The sequence below is a fragment of the Ovis aries genome, chromosome 10 (genome assembly GCF_016772045.2).
Source record: "Ovis aries strain OAR_USU_Benz2616 breed Rambouillet chromosome 10, ARS-UI_Ramb_v3.0, whole genome shotgun sequence".
In the NCBI taxonomy this organism is placed as follows: domain Eukaryota; kingdom Metazoa; phylum Chordata; class Mammalia; order Artiodactyla; family Bovidae; genus Ovis; species Ovis aries.
The window spans coordinates 56037552-56052534 of record NC_056063.1 but is presented as its reverse complement, the minus strand read 5'-3'; the positions used below and the strand labels follow the sequence as shown (position 1 = coordinate 56052534).

The 14983-nt window shown below is 39.9% G+C and overlaps 1 long non-coding RNA gene across 2 annotated transcripts in view; it reads right to left on the bottom strand.

Moving 5' to 3' along the window:
* The window catches only part of LOC132657263 (uncharacterized), a 186085-nt gene that overhangs the window by 152383 nt on the left and 18719 nt on the right, over positions 1–14983 (bottom strand). Inside the window, exons 3-4 of one of the 2 annotated variants that reach the window (XR_009595146.1) lie at positions 8112–8879; positions 4161–4262 (exon numbers count right to left, since the gene is read on the bottom strand). This is a non-coding gene — a long non-coding RNA (uncharacterized LOC132657263). The remainder of the gene's footprint in view (positions 1–4160; positions 4263–8111; positions 8880–14983) is intronic. The other variant, XR_009595147.1, reaches the window with a different exon arrangement.

Below are 14983 nucleotides of genomic sequence, written 5' to 3'. Positions count from 1 at the left end.
TACTTCTTTGCATTGATTGCTTATGAAGGCTTTCTTATCTCTTCTTGCTATTCTTTGGAACTCTGCATTCAGATGCTTATATCTTTCCTTTTCTCATTTGCTTTTCACTTCTCTTCTTTTCACAGCTATTTGTAAGGCCTCCCCAGACAGCCATTTTGCTTTTTTGCATTTCATTTCCATGGGGATGGTCTTGATCCCTGTCTCCTATGCAATGTCACAAACCTCTGTCCATAGTTCATCAGGCACTCTGTCTATCAGATCCAGTCCCTTAAATCTATTTCTCACTTCCATTGTATAACCATAAGGGATTTGATTTAGGTCATACCTGAATGGTCTATCAGTTTTCCCCACTTTCTTCAATTTAAGTCTGAATTTGGCAGTAAGGAGTTCATGGTTTGAGCCACAGTCAGCTCCCAGTCTTGTTTTTGCTGACTGTATAGAGCTTCTCCATCTTTGGCTGCAAAGAATATAATCAATCTGATTTCAGTGTTGACCATCTGGTGATGTCCTTGTGTAGAGTCTTCTCTTGTGTTGTTGGAAGAGGGTGTTTGCTATGACCAGAGCGGTCTCTTCACAAAACTCTATTAGCCTTTGCCCTGCTTCATGCCATACTCCAAGGCCAAATCTGCTTGTTATTCCACGTTCAAAATCAGGAGGGGTGGCTATGAGGAGATACCCCTCGTCCAAGATAAGGAGCAGCAGCTGTGCTTTGCTGGAGCAGCCATGAAGAGATACCCCACGTCCAAGTTAACAGAAACCCAAGTAAGATGGTAGGTGCTGTGAGAGGGCATCAGAGGGCAGACACACGGAAACCATAATCACAGAAAACTAGCCGATCTGATCACATGGACACAGCCTTGTCTAACTCAGTGAAACTAAGCCATGCCGTGAGGGGCCACCCAAGATGGGCAGGTCATCGTGGAGAGGTCTGACAGAATGTGGTCCACTGGAGAGGGGAATGGCAAACCACTTCTTGCCTTGAGTATTCTTGCCTTGAGAACCCCATGAACAGTATGAACAGTAAGGTAAAAGACAGAGGTGTGTCTATGTCTTAACTGATTACCCTTTCTGAAAGCTCACTTTTTTTAAATGCAAGGAAACTCTCATGTTGAAATTTCAGAATCATTATAGTAGAAAAAAACACATATCAATTTACCAATTCATACATTATGTTTATCTCTACAAGAAACCGGGTGTGGATGGTTACATTGAGTGACAGGCCATGTAAGTGTATTTGGGATGGAAGTTCCACAGAGTGATGTGTCATGAAGTGTGGCATACATCTTTCAGGAAAATGACATTCTTTATTATTTTGTCTTTTTATTTTTCTTCTATGTCATCAACTTCTTCCAAATCTAATCCACAAGCCATCACTCCCAGAGCTTAAGTTAACTTCAGTCCAAAGTCTTTCATCTTTGGTATCAACAGACATCCCAAGTTCCTGGCATTATTGTCAACTATTTCCTTTATGCTGCCTCCACTTCAACCAACATGTTTATTCCCTGCACCATAAGCATCCCCAGGTCTTTTTTCTTGTATGTGCCCAAAATGTTCTATAGTGATCTTCCCTCTCTACAGATTCAAATCTTTTCTCATAGTTTAAACAGCTCAGCTCTCACTTCCTCCTGTGAATTAACAGCAAGTGGTGGTGCTATGGTAAAGAACTCACTTGCCAATGCAGGAGACGTAAGAGACTCAGGTTCCATCCCTGTGTTGGGAAAATCCCCTGGAGGAGGAAATGGCAATCCACTCCAGTATTCTTGCCTGGAGAATCCCATGGACAGAGGAGCCTGACAGGGTACACTCCATAGGGTCCCACAGAGTTGGACACAACTGAAGCAACTTAGCATACACACATGAAATCCTAGTACTCTTCATATCTGACTGCCTGATTTACATTTCTAGTTAACACTGATATTTAAAAAATGAAGTTGCCAAGCTATGCATATTTTCAGTCAAGACATATTAAAGCTTAGTCCATAATTATCTCCTTGTTTATCCATCCTGGCCCAGAAAACCACATTCAGAACCAGACAGATTTCTCATTGAAAAGTGACACTGCTCCAGACCAAGGCTGTCTGAAATAATCTGTCCCTTCTCTGAATTCCTACTGCAATTATCTGATTAAAAAAAAATGATTAATATACATAGACTGCCTTTGATATCTTCTCTACACTCTCTAAACAACTATTCAAATGTTACTTAGCTACATGTATTTAAATCTCATTTACTCAATGAGCTCAAGAATTTTTTCACAGAATAAACTATGATTATTTTAATGTTAGCCCATATGGAGACATTCACCTAGTAGACAAATTGTCAGTATCAACTGGCTTCACTATTTTTTAAAGTATGCCTAGGAACTTTTTCTGTATGTCACCAGAGTAGTGCTTACATATTATATCATTAAGAAGATAGGTAACTTTTCCTTTTTCATCTATGAAATAAGGGCAAAAAAATGGACAATAGGAAGACTGTTCAGGTATATGAGAATTATAAATCATCATCAATCCATTCATATTAAAATTAAGATTTTTCCTGAATTTATTTTGTACGTCTTTCTCACTAAATGATTTTAATAAATTTAAATAAGTTTATTTCAACATTTTTAACAACTATTAATAACAAATAATTCCTATATTATGAATAATTATTTTTGAAATTTAATTTCTATAAGCTCTTGCTGTTTATTCATTGAAAATGCAGCTACACAAAAATTATTCATCATATGTTCCCAACAGTTGAGAAGCAAGCAGTTTTCCTCCAATTTTAAATGGGAGAAACACTGTTTTGCAAGAAGGCACACATCTTATCATCAGTAATAAGAGACATTCACTTTGAAGCTATGAATCACTTTTTAAAAATCAAATTATTAACTGAGAAGGTTAAAGAAAAAGAATAGCATTAATAAATGGACTTTGAGTTCAATGATAATATCAAATAAAAATTAAAAATAATGTGAGTGTAATAAAACAAACAAAATAAACAATTTCCCCCTCTGTGTAACATAATTTATAATGTATTATCACTAAATTTAAATCATTTTTTCCTGTAATTTGTCTCATAACACTATAAACAGTATTTTCCACACCTTGATTTTTTTTTTAATCACTTAGAGAAAATCAAAACTGTGCCTGGTAGGGAAGAAATTAATTAATTCTAGAATCTTTATTAAATCAAAACTAAGTTTTGAATTCTGACTTAGCTTGATATTTTCCCCAATTTTTTTTCTAGGTATATTTTAGAATACTCTTCAAAACAGTTCATCAACTTGCTAAAGACAGGTTAGTCCCTCCAGGATATGATAACTTATCAGGGACTCAAGTTTTGTTGTTTTGACAGCCTGGGCTCCCAGTTGCGATAGTAGTCAGATCAGCTGCAGTTAGAGGAGCTCTATGAATCTGTGGCAAATCTACAAAGGACCTTAGTATCTGTTATTATGGCCACTTCATTCATGAGCCCATTAAACAAGCACTGAATTGGGTGAAGAAAGATATGATTGAATCCACAGGGTAATCTTATCTAACTAATTATTGAAAGACTCCTCCACAGAAGGGTCTTTCTGGGGAGTATTCACTCACAGTATAAATATTCTTATAATTTGGATCCATTCCAAGAGACTCATTCACATTTCTTTTCCCCAATCCAATCTGCCACTAGTCCTCCGATCTTATTCTTGCTAAATCCTGGACTGGTCAATCTGGTCGTCAGCCACAATGCATGAACTGGTATAAATTGGTGGTTTTTCTCACCAAGAGGGGCTTCCCAGGTGGCTCAGGGATAAAGAATCCACCTGCTAATGCTGGAGATGCGGTTTTGATTCCTGGGTCAGAAAGATCCCCTAGAATAGGAAATGGCAGCCCACTCCAGTACTCATGCCTGGAAAATTCCATGGACAGAGGAGCCTGGCAGGCTATGGTCCTTGGGGGTCACAAAGAGTCAGACATGAGCACACACATACTCACCAAGAGACTTTTTTGGGTGCCTTTTGTATGGTAAACTAGTCCTGTGCCATGTGGTGCCAGCAATCAATCATCTTTAAAGCAGACCCAACTTTCCCTTCCTCTTAAGTCAACTATTCACAGGAACTCCCCCTCAAGGCCATTCTGGAGGGTGAGAACAGAGCCATAGCATAAGTGCATTGAGTATGAGTCACTTACCCAGGTAACTTTCTTGTGCTTTCAGAATCTGACAAATCTGGATTTTATATTTGCCTCTTTCATTTGTTGATGGAGAGCCATTCAGCATATTTGACTTTACGCCTGGAGAACAAGATAGAAACAGTTCATTTGGGGAGTTCAGGTTACAGTCACCCGCTTGCAGTCTCTACCTTAGACCAGTAACAAGTTAAGAACATTTAACTGAAGAAGACAGGCTTTACAATAGAACGTTAGTGACCTCTATCATAGTTCTCTTATTTGGACTTGTTCTTGCTTTATACAGCATTATCACTCTGCCAAAGATATCGCAAGCCCCACTAAATCTATTGCTTCATGAGAGCCAACAGGGAGAACAGCTTGTACTGCAGCCTAGGTCCGCTGGAATGCCTTCTCTTGCTCTGGCCCCATTATTTGTAAACAGTTTTGTGAGCAATCACTTGATAAACATGTCAGAGCCACATATCCACATGTGTTACATATTAATCCAAAATCCAAATAAGTCCACAAACTATTCCATCTTTTCCTTATTAGTATAAGATGCAAAAGATTCCTCTTAGACTCTCACTTTGAAGAAGATATATAAACAAGCTTCAGATCACTGAACACCCCAAATTTAAAGTAGCAAATCCCCAAATTTTATGTGATATATCCTCCATCCTCTTTCAAAGATAGATTTACCAAACATTTATGTTGCTATTATACTATTACATGGGCTTCCCTGGTGGCTCAGATGGTAAAGAATCTGCCTGCAATGCCAGAGACCAGTGGTCGATCCCTGTGTCGGAAGGAAATGGCAACCCGCTCCAGTATTCTTGCCTGGAGAATTCCATGGATAGAGGAGCCTGGTGAGCTGCAGTCCATTGGGTCACAAAGAATTTAACACAATTGAGTGACTAACACACACACACAATTACATGGCCCTAGAAGCATGATCGATGTAATACATAAGCATTATATACCAAAAAATGATGAGATGATAAAAAACAGACCAACAAAAAAAAAATATCCTAAAGGATGATGAGATGATAAAAAAAAAAAAATCTCTGAGGATTAAATTATGTTCTAGAGTTAAAGGATTGACAAAGATAAAGGTGGAGGTTTACATTTATCAAGTAGAAGAAAATTTCTTCTGGTGAGATCCACAGCTACAAAGCAAACCAACTTCCAGGCATGTGTTGGTTTGCTCCACTAAGAAACATTGAAAATAGCAGCTAAATGGAGCATCTGTGTATGTGTGTTAATCAGTCGTGTCTGACTCTTTGTGACCCCATGGACTGTAGCCCACCAGGCTCCTCTGTCCATGAGATTCTCCAGGCAAGAATACTGGAGTGGGTTGCCATTTCCTTCTCCAGGGAATCTTCCTGATCCAGGGATTGAACCTGGGTCTCCTGCATTGCCAGAAGATTCTTTATCATCTGAGCTATAGGGAAGTCCATGAGATTCTTAGAAATATTACAATTCATCATCATCCCCTAAAATCTACCCATCCATCTTCTGCATAAGGTAAGTTTAATGGGGATAGCCTAGAAATAATCACTATTTTTTTTTTTAATTTATTTGGCTGCATCAGGTTTTAGCTGCAGCACAAGGGATCTTCCTTCGTGTGCACGGACCCTCTAGTTGTGGCTCGCAGGCTCAGGAGTTATAGGATTAGTTGCCTCCTGGCAAGTGGGATCCTAGTTCCCCGACCAGGAATCAAACCTAAGTATTGCAGGGTGGATTTTTTTTTTAACCACTGAACTACCTGGAAAGTCCTAGCTGTTAAGTTCTTGATGGTGACTCTCATTTCTAAAAGTCTCTCAATGATATGGCCTGACTTTTGACTTGTCATTTTGTTAGAGGCATACTCCAGGGGCTTTCTCCTTGCTATCTTCACTATACCAGTCTTCTTTTTAACATTAATTATCTATTTATTTCTTGGCTGCACGTGGGCTTTCTCTAGTTGTGGCGAGCAGGGGCTACTCGCTAGTTGCAGCATTCGGTCTTCTGATTGTGGTGACTTCTCTTATTTTAAAGCATGGTCTCTAGCATGTAGGATCAGTAACTGTGGTGCACAGGCTTAGTTGCTCCACAGTATGTGGAATCTTCCCAGAGCAGGGATCGAACCCATGTCCCTCTGCATTGGCAGGCAGATTCTTAACCATTGAACCACCAGGGAAGTCCACTACAGTAGTCTTAACAGATTGTGTCAAGGAAAGATTGGGGGATTTGCTACTTTCTGAATACACCACATCAAATTATTCATATAGAAACTAAGGAAGTAATCAGTCCTCAACGGCCCCAACATGAAATGGTCTTTGAGTAAATTTCCATTCATCCTCCAACATCCACCTAACCTATGATAATAGTGACATTCTGCCAGTAACCCTCCAAAGACATGGGTATTTTACTTTCCTGGGTGCACAACAGTCACAAATCTTTCTGTGGACAGTTAGAAGGAAGATTAAAATACATGTGCATGATGTTGACACAGGATATTTTTTCAAGGAAGCTCGTCTACTTTATTCAGGAAGCTCTGGCTCTGTGACATGACTCAAGGCTGAAAGTTATGTTTCTACTCAGCAAACCTAGGGCTTACATTGTTTTACTAAAGATTAAGTGGGATTTCGGTGCCCTGATCATCTATTTTGATTTCAGGACTCTAGGATCACTTAGCCAACATCAAAGATGACTGTAGGCCTGACCAGCTACAAGAACACATTCACCTTGCCTCTGGCATATAATTAATGCTGTTTGGCCTCTACTCCCATGGAATCTCAGCATCTGCACTAAAATCAGGGAGCCCGTTCCAATGACAATACGAGACACACACATCCCCAGAGAATACGGTCTATGGTGTTTTCAGAGATTCCTGTGCTCATCTCGCTAATTTACATCTAATAGCTGAATGAAGGTAATGCCTCTGGCCTTCCTGGGACCAGTGAACAGAAACTACTCCAACATTCATGTCTCTCTAGGAGTTTGGATTCCTCCTCCAACGTTAAGGCAAAATCATTTCTGTCATCTCAACTTTATTTAGCAGGTACCAGCACTAAGTCCACTTCCTAAACAGAAAAATTTTCCAAAGGAAAATCCTGCACCTGTGAAAGTATCAACTAGTGTGAGTGAGGGTAGAATATCAAATATATATGATACTTGAGTATCGACCATTACCTACATGAACCCATGCTTAGAAAATTATTGGAAAGCATGCTCCACTAGAATAAATTAACAAGACATGATACAGAAAACAGATCAACACAGGAAAGGAGGATAGGAAGTATTTAGGACGACGGTGGAAGTGGCGATCAGAGGAAAATGCATGGTTGTGAACCAGGTTCAGAGGGCAACTTGCCCAGATTTTTGCATGTTGGAAAGCTCAAGAGAGTGATATCTTTAAAAACATGAGCATATCAATTGAGAGAGTAGCGCTGACATATATACACACCATGTGTATGACAGATAGATATTGGAAGCTGTTGTAAAGCACAGAAGCTCAGCTCAGTGCTCTGTGACGACCTAGAGGATTGGGATGGTGAGGTAAGAGGGAAGCTCAAGAAGGGGGTGATATATATATATATACATATAGCTGATTCATGCTGTTATACAGCAGTAACTAACATAACATTGTAAAGCAATTATACTCCAATTTAAAAAACTAAACAAAATTTTAAAAGATAAAAATAAGAACATATCACTCAGACATTTTATGGATATTAGGCTTGAATTGTAATAAGTATATGTGAAGATAAATTCAAAATGTCAAGATACTCATCAACTCTTTCTTGAAAGGAAAAACAATCACAGGAAATCTTAAGTGTTTAATGTTATTAAACATCTGTCATTAGTGTTTAATGTTGTAATAATGTAAATCCTCAATACCAATCTAACAAAAATTATGACAAGAGAAAGGCATTATAGGAAGACAGTATTGAGGATATGAGGCACAGTGAAGGCAAGCTTCATTCTCACCTTCCGTAGCAATAGTTAATACCTGAAACTCAGTCCAGTTCAGTTTAGTTCAGTTGCTCAGTCATCTTCAACTTTTTGCAATCCCATGGACTGCAGCATGCAAGGCCTCCCTGTCCATCACCGACTCCCGGAGTTTGCTCAAACTCATGTCCATCGAGTCAGTGATGCCATCCAACCATCTCATCCTCTGTTGTCCCCTTTTCCTCTCGCCCTCAATCTTTCCCAGCATCAGGCTCTTTTCAAATTCTTTTTCAGTTCTTCGCATCAGGTGGCCAAACTATTGGGAGTTTCAGCTTCAGCATCAGTCCTTCCAATGAATATTCAGGACTGATTTCCTTTAGGGTGGACTGGTTGGATCTCTTTGCCATCCAAATGACTCTCAAGAGTCTTCTCCAACACCACAGTTCAAAAGCATCAATTCTTCAGTGCTCAGCTTTTTTTATAGTCCAACTCTCACATCCATACATGACTATTGGAAAATCCATGGCCTTGACTAGACAGACCTTTGTTGGTAAAGTAATGTCTCTGCTTTTTAATATGCTGTCTAGGTTGGTCATAACTTTTCTTCCAAGGAGTAAGCGCCTTTTCATTTCATGGCTGCAATCACCATCTGCAGTGCTTTTGGAGCCCCCCAAAAATAGTCAGCCCCTGTTTCCACTGTATCCCCATCTATTTCCCATGAAGTGATGGGATCGGATGCCATGATCTTAGTTTTCTGAATGCTGACCTTTAAGCCAACTTTTTCACTCTCTTTCATTTTCATCATACCTGAAAATACAAGGTTAATAAGTTACAAAATGGTAATTATAAGAGATCAGTAAATAAAGAAGAGTTGGAAGTGATTGCAGTAGGAGAATAGGCAAGAGTGATAGCAGACTGGAGTATGTCACAAACAGACCTCATATAATAATTTATATATTTCAATCATGGGCATGAACAAACTTGATACAAATATATCCCCCTTTGCTTAAGGGAAAAATAATCACATAGAGGTATAACAGAGATATCAAAAATGTATTGAATGCCAAGCAAATTTCATTTCATATGATGTTTAGAAAACTCTAAAACATCACTTCTGTTACAGATGAGGAAACTGGAATGCAGAAAGAGTAAGTAACTCACCCAATAGTTCTCATTTAGTCATTAGTGAATCCAGGAATGGGTTCCATGGGACCATCTGGCACCAAGGTCTTTATTTTATCTATTATGAATGCACTGTCCTCAGTAAAATATCTTTATGGGATGACTAAGGCAGATTTGAATGGACTTCACATGTATGCAAGGTAGAAGTGTATCCCCAGCTGGAATAACAGTGGAATGTGGGCTGAGAAAGGTGAAGAATAATTGGCCTGACTGTAATAAAGTCACAGTTATAGAAAAGGGAGGACTGATGTTGGTTAGCTTTAATACAGAGATGACTTTCATTGCAGAGGAATTTTCCAATAAATATCAGGGTGTACAAAAGAATAAAAACCAATTCTGTCATTATGCTACTTCCTTTATTTATAAAATTAGACTCTTCTGATTGTGACAAAGACATAACCATCTGGAAAACTCCTGTTTCATAAGAACAGATGTTTAATAGACTCACAACAAGAAGAAAAGTAAATATGGAATAAGACCTCCTGCTAAAGCAAATGATTAAAACAGGAGCAGCGATCTCTGCTTGCATAGCAGGAAGACTGTCTGCTTAACTTAGGGTACAGGTGTGGACAGAGGCCTCTTGTGCTAAAACAAGCCCATTTCCATGCAGTAGATTTATCTTTAAAATAAAAACCACAGGACTTCCCTGGTGGTCCCGTGGTTAAGAATCTGCTGCCAATGCAGGGGACACAGATTCAATCACTGGCCCCAGAAGATCCCATACGCTGCAGGGCAACTAAGCCCACACACCACAACTACTGAGCCTTCACCCTAGAGCCCAAGAGCTGATACTGCTGAAGCCCACATGCCTAGAGCCCGTGCCCTGCAAAAAGGGAAGCCACTACAATGAGAAGCCCTCGAACTGCAACTAGAGAAAGCCTGCACACAGCAATAAAGACCCAGCACAGCCAAAAATAAGTAAATATTTTTCAAAGAGCACAAATAAAAATAAAGAAACACTGCTATCTTCTCCTATAGACATTCTAATCTAACAATAACCTCAAATTGTTCAGAAAAGCAATTGATTGAATTTTGATCAAAACATCCTTGCTAAGTTTATCTTGAGATTTATGGGATAATAGAACTACTTGAGTTATTTCCAATAAACACTTACAGTCTCAGAACTCTTTAAAAGGCTATGGAACTCTGTTTATATGGCAGCCTGGATGGGAGGGAGTTGGGGGAAGAATGGATACACGTATATGTATGGACGGTCCCTTTTCTGTTCACTTGAAACTATCACAACATTGTTAATTGACTATGCTACTGCTGCTAAGTCGCTTCAGTGGTGTCCAGCTCTGTGCGACCCCATAGACGGCAGCCCATCAGGCTCCACCATCCCTGGGATTCTCCAGGCAAGAACATTGGAGTGGGTTGCCATTTCCTTCTCCAGTGCATGAAAGTGAAAAGTGAAAGTGAAGTCACTCAGTCGTGTCCCGACTCTTTGCGACCCCATGGATTGCAGCCTACCAGGCTCCTCCGTCCATGGGATTTTCCAGGCAAAAGCTAGCTATGAGAAGTTCTCCGAGTTGGCTATGAGAAGACAATGGCAACCCACTCCAGTACTCTTGCCTGGAAAATCCCATGGATGGAGGAGCCTGGTAGGCTGCTATACCCCAATACAAAATTAAAAGTTGTTTTTTTTTAAGGTTATTTTTCAAGTCTCTGACCTTCTTGGGGCTCTGTGACATCATCTTCACAAAGAGAAATGTTATATAATTGTGGGCTCAGACTATATTGTTTTGGATAATATTCTCTATGGAGATACATTATGAAAACAGTCCTTACATTTGTTCATATAATTATCACATGAAGTATTCAGCAGTTAACACAGCAATGTTGAAGGAGATTACAGGCATGGGAAAGAGCTGCAGATGTCCTGCCAATTATTCTAAGCACTATTACAATAAAAATCTAACGACTTGGATAGTTACGTTAATAACACACAAGAATAAAACATCTGACCTATAAAAGGAGTTAGTTTGAAGTTATATTACACTTTTGTGCAATGCTGTGATAATCAAACAAAGACTCTGTCTTGTATTCTCAGATCCTGACTTGGCATGCTAAATTAGAATGTATTATTCAAAGTTTTTTGCCTATGGCCAAGTTATAAAGAAGGCAATTATGATTCCAGATATTTGAGCACTGGAGAGATTCAGCTATTTACACACCAGGCATAATAGGTGAGCTATTACCTAGGTTTGAAATGGAAGTCTCAACTAGAAAAGAAAATATATGCTAGCTTTAAAAATATCACAATTCTGTCTTTATTAAGTATCATAGTTTAGCCTAAAATACCTAACATGACAGAAGCATATTTGAAAATTATCTTTTTCTAATAAAGGCTTCTTAGGTATGAATCTCTGCTCTACTGCAATCCTGTTGATTTCACAATCTTTCTAATGTGCTGTAGAGAAATAGATGTTGAATGCTAGGGCCACTCAAAGCTTCAACACAAGCGGAAAATAAATGTGCCAAGAGACCTATGACATAACTAGACAGCATATTAAAAAGCAAAGACATCACTTTGCTGACAAATATCCATATAGTCAAAGCTGTGGTTTCTCCAGTAGTCATGTATGGATGTAAGAACTGGACCATAAAGAAGGCTGAGATCCAAAGAATTGATGTTTTCAAATAGTGGTGCTGGAGAAGACTCTTGAGAGTCCCTTGAACTGCAAGGAGATCAAACCAGTCAGTCCTAAAGGAAACCAATCCTAAATATTCATTGGAAGGACTGATGCTGAAGCTCCAATACTTTGACCACCTGATGTGATGAGCTGACTCATTGGAAAAGACCCTGATGCTGCGAAAGAGTGAATGCAAATGGAGAAAAGGGTGGCAGTGGATGAGATGGTTATATAGCATCACTGACTCAATGGACATGAACTTCAGTAAACTCCAAGAGACAGTGGAGGACAAAGAAGCCTGGTGTGCTGCAGTCCATGGGGTCATCAAGAGTCATAACTTATCGACTGAACAACAGTAAAACTGGGTCAAGAACTCATACCCTTCCTTTTGGTTATTTCACGTATCGATACAAATAAGACCGTGGGTGGAGTCTTGCGTTCACATCTCCAGACAGATAAAATCATCTCTGACTCATATAGAGGTTCACGGCTAAATTTTTAATTTTCCACACCCTTACATACAGAGCTCTCACTGGATTCTCCTGAGACTATGTTAGTCGGGCTCTTTGAGATGACAATGAATGGAGATACGGCAGATTTGCCCTGAGTGATGGGAGGGGAGTTTTTATAAGAAAATACCCAGAGGCAGGTAAACAAAGAAAACCATCTCTGCTGCAGTCAGTAGATCTCTGCCTCTCTGGGTCTCTTTGTGTTTCTAAGCAACCTGCTGTCTGATTGAAATATTTCAAAGTTCTTTGAAAGAAAGTATCCCACGTGGTCAGTTAGGCAGATATCAGTGAATACAGAGTCCTTGACCCAAGCCACCTCCTAGGTCACTGAGTTTCCCAGGGGCCAACCTATATCTAGCTGCCAGGGGCAACCAATAAGAAAGAAATGGTCAGGGCTTCCCTAGTGGCTCGGTGGTAAAGAATTCGCCTGCCAACACAGGAGTTGTGGGTTCAATCCCTGGTCCAGGATGATCCCACATGCTAGGGAGCAACTACACTTTTGCACAACTACTGAGCCCGTGCTCTAGAGCCTGAAGCCGGAGTGCTGTAACTACTGAAGCTCGTAGTGCCCATGCTCCACAAGGAGAAGCTCGCGCACTGCAATTAGAGAGCAGCCCCCACTTGCCGCAGCCAGACAAAAGCCCATGCAGCAACAAAGACCCAGCACAGCCAAACATAAATAAATAAAATTATTTTTAAAAGGAAAGACATAACCTTGTAGGTGTTTTCTGAAAAGAGGGCTACGAATGCTCAGATACTCAATGACAATAATCTCAAAACAACTTCAAGCTTCTCTGTTTACACCGTCTCAATTAAATCCTGAATTTTTACATCCAAGCCCACACAGCTAGTGGAGGTTAGTTTGATCCTCTAAAGCCTCAGTTTCCTTATCTGTAAAGCAAATATCCCATAGCAGGTTGTACAGATTAAATAAGATGCAGATTAATCCACGTAAAGCACCTAGTAGGGAGATCTGATGGTATAATCAATTTTTAAAAAGCCATTTATTCATGTGAAACTATTGTGCATGCAAATATTCGTTTGCATACCTCTAAAAATCCCAAAGCCACAACTAGTATCTGGGCAAGCACTCACTATACTTGAGAACCTTGAAAGCTGATTTGGAATTATTTACTAAATTGAAAGTATTGATCTATTGGAGGGTAATTCTATTTTTCAGTTCTATATAAAATGTATGTATATTAGATTTGCTGAAAATAGGGGTATCTTGTAGTAAGTGAGTTTGTGGGTTTATAAACAAATGTGTTTTTTAAAGTGACATAAACATTGCTAAGATATATTAATCTTATTCTTGACATATAAAGACACAACCACAAGTACCATTACTTTATTTTTTTGGCTGTGCTGGGTTTTCATTGACGCACATAGGCTTTCTCTAGCTTCACTGAGTGGGGGCTACTCTACTTTCTTTCTCTAATTGTGGTGCGCTGGCTTCTTATTCTGGCTTCTCATTGTTCTAGCTTCTCTTGCTGAAGAGCTCTAGGACACACAGGCTAAGTAGTTGCAGCTCATGGGCTTAGTTGCCTGGCAGTATGTGGAATCTTCCAGGACCAGGGATCAAACCCATGTCCCCTGTGTGGGCAGGCAGATTCTTTACCACTGGACCAGCAAAGATGTCCCATTATTGTTTAAGGGTGCTTTCCTTCGGGGCTTCCCTGGTGGCTGAGTGGTAAAGAATCCCCCTGCCAATGTAGGAGATGCAGGTTTGATCCCTGGGTAGGGAAGATCTCCTGGAGAAGGGAATGTACACCCACTCCAGTATTCTTGCCAGGAAAATCCCATGGACAGAGGAGCCAGAGGGAATTGGTCATGACTTACTGACTAAACAACAACTTTCCTTTGAGGGGGCAGAAATAAACATTAAGAGGCCTTTCACAGTGAGCCCAGGTGCCCACGATAAAGGCTGGTCAGCCTCTGCTCTCGCACAGTTTGACAGGCCTATGCAACAAGATAGATAAACATGGGCCTTGGTATATGAAGTTGACCTGGGCATTAATTCCTGCCTATTAGCTATGTGACCTTAAGTTTCAATTTCCTAAGACCAAATAAATCATACTCTCTGGGATGGAGCCCAGGCATCATATTTTTAATCTCCCCAATGATTCTGATATGAAGTCAAATTTGAAACCGTATCCTCTGAAGCTAGTGATTCTCCAAGCATAGCATACATTACAGTCAGACCCGCCTCCAGAGATCCTGATCCTGCAGCTGTGGGGTGGGGCATGGTTTGCATATCTAAGAAGTTCCGACAGATGCCGAAGGTGCTAGTCTGGGGACATGCTTTGAGACTCCTGCCTATAAATGCATCGGACCTATAAATGCATCAAATTACTTCCTGTTCCCTGGAGTGGTAACTATGAATCATATCTGAATGCCCAGCAACTTCCTGCTTCAAGTCATTCAAAATCTCTCCTCCGCTAATCATTCAATTTCATTTCCAATCCCCTAGAAGCCCCGGCACTATCGATGTTCTTTGTCTATGTCCCTTAGATATCATTCATAATTCCTTTTATCAAAACTCCAACATCCAGAATGTTCCATAGTATTTTCTTATGACTCATTATTA